Source organism: Sapajus apella, unplaced genomic scaffold (genome assembly GCF_009761245.1).
Source record: "Sapajus apella isolate SASKATOON/1434 unplaced genomic scaffold, GSC_monkey_1.0 scaffold11, whole genome shotgun sequence".
Classification (NCBI taxonomy): Eukaryota; Metazoa; Chordata; class Mammalia; order Primates; family Cebidae; genus Sapajus; species Sapajus apella.
This window is the reverse complement of record NW_022436951.1, coordinates 6,318,918-6,325,423: the sequence shown is the minus strand read 5'-3', so window position 1 is coordinate 6,325,423 and position 6,506 is coordinate 6,318,918.

Genomic DNA, 6,506 nt, shown 5'->3' with positions numbered 1-6,506 from the left:
ATACAGGACTGTACTGAACCCTCACACATTGTAATGGTTCATTTTAGGTGTTGACTTGACTGGATTAAGGTAGAGAATATTCTGGGTAGGCCTGTGAGGGTGCTTCCACAGAAGAGTGGCATTGGAACCAGAGGACTAAGTCCGATGGATCTGCCCTCACTCAGTGTGGGCAGCTGAGAGCCCAGATAGGAATAAAAAAGGGCAGATGAAGGAAAAATTTTCTCACTTCCTTGCTCTCTCTCTCTCTCTCTCTCTCTCTCTTTCTTTGTCTCTCCCCCGAACTATGATTCCCAGCTTCTTCTGCCCTTGGACATCACAACTCCAGGTTCTCCAGCCTTCAGCTTCTGACTGGGAGTTATATCATCAGCTTCCCTGGTTCTCAGGCCTTCAGGTGACTGAGCAGCACTGCTGACTTCCCTGTTCCTCCAGTTTGCAGACAGCGTATCATGGGCTCTCTCAGCTCCATAACTGTGTGAGCCGATTCCCGTAATAAAGCCCCCTGTCATATATCTACATATTACATCCTATTGGTTCTGTTTCTCTGAAGAACCCTGACTACTACACACACACATTCATATACTCACAGTTAGGATGGGGTGAAGAAGTATAATACCAGAAATATACGCATGTATTCTCATTTCCTCCTTGTGTAAAAGCAGTCCTGCCTCCTCCTAATGATCAGGATTAATGCTGCAACAGTGATGAAGCATCTAGCAGAACTCCAAGTACAGGGAGTGTAACTGACCAAGGATCCTAGCTACTGGCTCTGAAATCTGAGGCTGCACTTCCCACATGCAGCTCTAGGTCAATGTCTGGGCACAGAAGGGATACTGCGGTGGATCTTTCTGGGAGACACAGGACTCCTCTAATGGCTTGCTTTGGGTTTAGGACTCCCCAGGGCCCTTCTTGAAACTTCCTTGTATTGCATGGCAGTCTAGGGCCCTCCCATCCTTCCCTCTCCACCTCTCTCAGCATCAGACTTAAAACATAGTCTGGTCATTCTCCTAGCCAAACATGCCTGCCACCCATTTTCTTTCACAAGCCTTTGCTCCAGTAAAATTCACACGTTTAATCCCATCTTGGGGTCAGCTTCTCAGAGGACCCAGACTAATAGTCAATTACACCTGTCAGTATGACAACTTTCTTCTTGCCTACTGGAGTCTGGCCATAACTGTAATTTGTAGTTCAGTGGAAACCTTGCTGTGTCCCTGTGGCAAGAGTACTCTCTCTTTGGGGACCAGGGCATTCAACCCTGCAGAGATCAGACAGGTATAGGAAGCACAAAATCCACCAGAGGGGCTACTCCTGCTTCCACTCCATGGTTCCAAGATCTGTTTGTTCTTCTACTGAAGTATCACATAGAGGTCTATTATTTGATACATACACCACAGACTAAAGGATGGCACCCCACCATTAGAAAATTTCCTCTGAGCAGGAGCATCAGCTGCAATGTTAGAAGACGGTTCTACCTTTCCAAGATACCAGCTGCTTCAGAGTGGTGTAGCATGTAATACAAAAGTGGATCCCATTGATATGACCCCACTCCACCACTGCCTTCACTATAGTCAGATACTAACTTGTCCGTGCTTGTGGATCAGGTATTCCGTAAACTTCTAAATAATGGAGCATAGATTAAAACTGCTGGTAGAAAAGGGAAACCTATACCAAAAACAAATCTCTAAGATAGCCTCCAAGATGGCTCCCGATGATTCTCCTCTACTTATATTCAGTATTTTTGTGAACTCTCCCCTGCACTGAAAGGTCTGACCTTTATAACCAATAGGATATTACAGACATGATGCTGTGTACTTCTGAGGCTATGCCGTAGAAGACGTTGTGACTTCCACCTTTCCCTGCCTTGGTTCACTTGCTCTGAAGGAAGCCAGCCACCATATATTAAGACACTCAATGAGTCTTATGGAGAAGTCCACATGGTGATAAACATGCCTCCTTCCAACAGCCAGCATCCGACTGCAGTCTCATACAGTCCCTTAGCCGGAACTGCCCAGCCGAGCAACTCCCAAATTCCTGCCCTACGGAAATCACAAGCGATGATAAATGACTGGTTTGTTTTAAACAACTTAGTTTTGAGGTATTTTGTTGTGCAGTACTACATAAGTGAAATACTCACTCCTAAAACAAGTCTGAAGTTTCAGGACATTGCTACCTACCTGGCTCCCAAACAAACCATCCTATTTTTTTTTCTATATGCAAGTCAAAAGCATTCTAACTACAGGCAATCCTCTATAATGAATCTGATTATTCTTCATACATTCCTGAGGTCTTCACTGTATAAAAATTACAGAAGAAGGTAATTCAGTGTCCTGGATTATTGAATAAAGAATAGACATTTTTTCATCTGGTTTTTCAAAATGTAAGCATGCACTAAAACTAACTACTAGAAAGACAACAGAGAGAAACAAAAAATCTGTTGCCATTCATTGCTATCTTCCACTTCGTTTTGTGTTTTGGATAAATTTGAAATTCTGTGCGTCACAGGAGAATTGCAAACACTATTGTCCTAGAAGATGTCTGATACTTAAAAACTTTTTCTGAAGCACCCAAATAGGAAGATAGGTCAAACTATCTCTATTTGCAGATGATATAGTTCTATACCTAGAAAATCCCATAGCCTCTGCCAAAAAGCTTCTATATCTAATAAACAACTTCAGCAAAGTTTCAGGATACGAAATCAATGTACAAAAATCAGTAGCATTTCTATACACCAACAACATCCAAGCTGAAACCAAATCAAGAATGTGATCTCACTCATAATAGCCACCAAAATATTAAAATACGCAGGAATACAGCTAACCAGGGAGGTGAAAGATCTCTAGAATTAGAATTACAAAACACTACTGAAAGAAATCAGAGGTGACACAAACAAATGGAAAAAGCTTTCCATGCTCATAGATTGGAAGACTCAATATTGTTAAAATGGCCATAGTGCCCAAAGCAATCTACACATTGAATGTGATTCCTGTCAAACTACCAATGACATTGCTCACAGAACTAGAAAAAAACTATTTTAAAAATAATATGGAACCAAAAAAATAGCCCTTATAGCCATAGTAATCTTACGCAGAAAGACCAAAGCAGAAGGCATCACACTAACTGACTTCAGACAATAGGGCTACAGAAACCAAAACATTATGGTACTGGTACAAAAACAGATGCATAGACCAGTAGAAAAGAATATAGAGCCCAGAAATAAGGCCACACACCTACAACCATTCGATCTTTGATAAAGCTGACAAAAACAAGCGATGAGGAAAGAAGTCCCTATTCAATAAATGGCACTAAGATAACTGATTAGCCACATGCAGAAGATTGAAACTGGACCCCTTCCTTACACCATATACAAAAATAAACTCAAAATGAATTAAAGACTTAAATGTAAAAACCAGAACTCTAAAAACCCAGAACAATAACCTAGGCAATATCATTCTGGGCGTAGGAATGGGCAAAGATTTCATGACAAAGATCCCAAAAGCAATTTTAACAAAAGTGAAAATTGACAAATGGGATCTAATTAAACTAAATAGTTCCTGCATAACAAAAGAAACTATCAACAGAGTAACACCCTACAGAATGGGAGAAAATTTTGTAAACTCTGCATCTCACAAAGGCCTGGTATCCAGTGTCTATACAGAACAAACAAATTTACAAGAGAAAACCAAACAACCCTATTACAAATTGGGCAAAGGACATGAACAGACACTTTTCAAAAGAAGACATACATGTCCAACAAATATATGAAAGAAAGCTCAGCAACACTACTAATCACTAGAGAAATGCAAATCAAAACTGCAATGAGATATCATCACACACCAGCCAGAATAACAGATGATGAGGAGGTTTTAGGGAAAAGAGAGTGCTTTACACTGCTGGTCAAAATGAAAATTAGTTCAGCCACTGTGAAAAGCAGTTTGGTGATTTCTCAAAGACTTAGAACTACCAGCAACCCATTATTGGGTTTATACCCAAAGGAATATAAATTGTTCTACCATAAAGACATATGCACTTGTATGTTCATTACATCACTATTCACAATAGCTAAGACATGGAATCAACCTAAATCCCCATCAACAGTAGACTGGATAAAGAAAATGTGGTACATATATACCATGGAACACTACACGGCCATAAAAGAGAACAAGATCATGTCTTTTGAAGCAACATGGATGGAGCTGGAGGTCATTATCCTAAAGAGAGCTAATGCAGGAACAGAAAACCAAATACCACATGTTCTCACTTATAAGGGGGAGCCAAACAACAAATACACATGAATACAAAGAAGGAAACAACAAATTCTGGGGCATAACATGAGGGTGGGAGGAGGGTGAGGACTGAAAAACTACCTATCAGGCACTGTGCTTATTACCTGGGTGATGAAATAATCTGTACCAAACCCCTTTGACACACAAGTTACCTATATAACAAACCTGCACATGTACCCCTGAACCTAAAATAAAAGTTAAAAAATAAAATGCAATTTAAAAACACTCACTCCGATGATGTTGGTGGTGATATTTAAAAATGTGATGTTTTAATATTGCATAATAAAAACATGATAACATTTGTAAAATCAAGCATAACTCAATGGACCAATATTTTCCAAATGACTGATTTATGATATTGCAAAATTATGCCTAGGTAAAAGATACACTCAAAGTACATGATACATCAATAGGTTTTAGTGTAATGAAGTATGAAAAGTTTATCGATATGGCTTCAAATACTACATTGTAACTAACCTTTAATTATGCCCACTTTTCAAGTTTTATGTAGCATCTCACCCAAGCTCCCTGCCTCCTGTGCCCTGATTACCCAAAATTATCTGAAAAGGCTATGAAAATACTCCTTTTTTTTTCAATTACACACCTGTGTGAAGCCAGATTTTCAACATGCACTTCAACCAAAACAACATATTGCAACAGATGGAATGCTGAAGCAGAGATGGAAACCTAGCTGTCTGCTATTATGCCAGACACTGATGAGAGCTACAAAAATGTAACATGATGTCACACTTTTCACTAATTACTTTTTGTTTTGGAAAATATGGTAATTTTTTACAAAAATATGTTCTTTATGTTAATGTAGAATGGGTTTATTATTGTTAATGTTCTTTTTATTTCTAAAACAGCATACATTGATAGATTTACCCCACAAAACAGGTTTTGGGGCAGTCCTGACTTTTAAGATCACAAAGGGATCAGAAGACCAAAAGTTTGAGAACCGCTGACTTTTTGCAGCCTGGTGAAGTTGGAATTTTTGTTATCCCCATTCTACAGATAAGTAAATAATGTTTTGCAAAGTAATTTTCCAGGGCTATGCAGGAGATGACGAGTAGCAAAGGCAAGCTTTAACTCAGGTTCCCTGGCTCCTGGGCCCAGATTCTTAAATACTGCAACATTTTTCTGGAGTCTGGTCAGACAATTTACTTGTAGTAGCCCCAGAGTGAGCTTCATCATCACCCCCAATTTTTTCCATTCTTAGTAGCACAATTACAGAAAAAGGCAGCATGACCTTTCCCAGGATAGAGTCTCCGTGAATGACAGGAAAGGAGCTTGGTGACTGTGGGAGTTAGTAGTCTGGTGGATAGGGGAAGGAGTAGAAGCAGTCAATTCTCACATATTGTCCATGCTTTTCTAAGTATAGGTCCAGATTCTCTCAACTCTAAGACTCGGTATTTTCCAGTGGATTTACTGCAGCAGTGACCTGATCTGCAAGCAGGTGCTGAGTAGATCAGGCTCTTCCTCTCACCCTCTAGCTCTGCCCTGTCCAACACAGCAGACATTGGACTCATGTAACTATTCAAATTTGTATTCAAATTAGTTACAATAAAATAAAATGAAAATTTCAGTTCCTCAGTCTTACTACCGTATTTCAGGTACTCAGAAATCATGCACTCTACATGTTTCTTGCAGTTACTGGGGTCTTTGGAAGTCCTTGTCATCTAGTGAGGAAGGTTCTGGATCCACAGTCAGTTGAACCTGGGGCCATTGAACAATAAAAATTCCCAGATAGTTGTTGTTGTTGTGGTAGTGGTGGTGGTGGTGGTTGTGGTGGTGAGGTGATGGTGGTGATTGGTGCTGGTAGTGATGGTGGAGGTGGAGGTGGTGATGGTGGTGATAGTGATAGTGGTGATGGTAGAGATGATAGTGATGATGGTGGTGGCAGTAGTGGTAGTGATGGAAGAGGTGGTGCTGGAGGTGGTGGTGGTAGTGATGGTAGTGGTGGTGGTTGTGGTGATAGTGGTGATGGTGACAGTCATAATGTGATGGTAGTTGTGATAATGATGGTGGTGGTATGATAGTGATAGTGGTGGTAGTAGTGGTAGTGATGGTGATGTGGTGGAGGTAATGATAGTGATGATGGTGGTGATGATGATAGTGATGATGGTGGTGATGATAGTGATGATGGTGGTGGTGATGATAGTGATGATGGGGGTGGTGATGATAGTGATGATGATGGTGGTGATGATAGTGATGATGGGGGTGGTG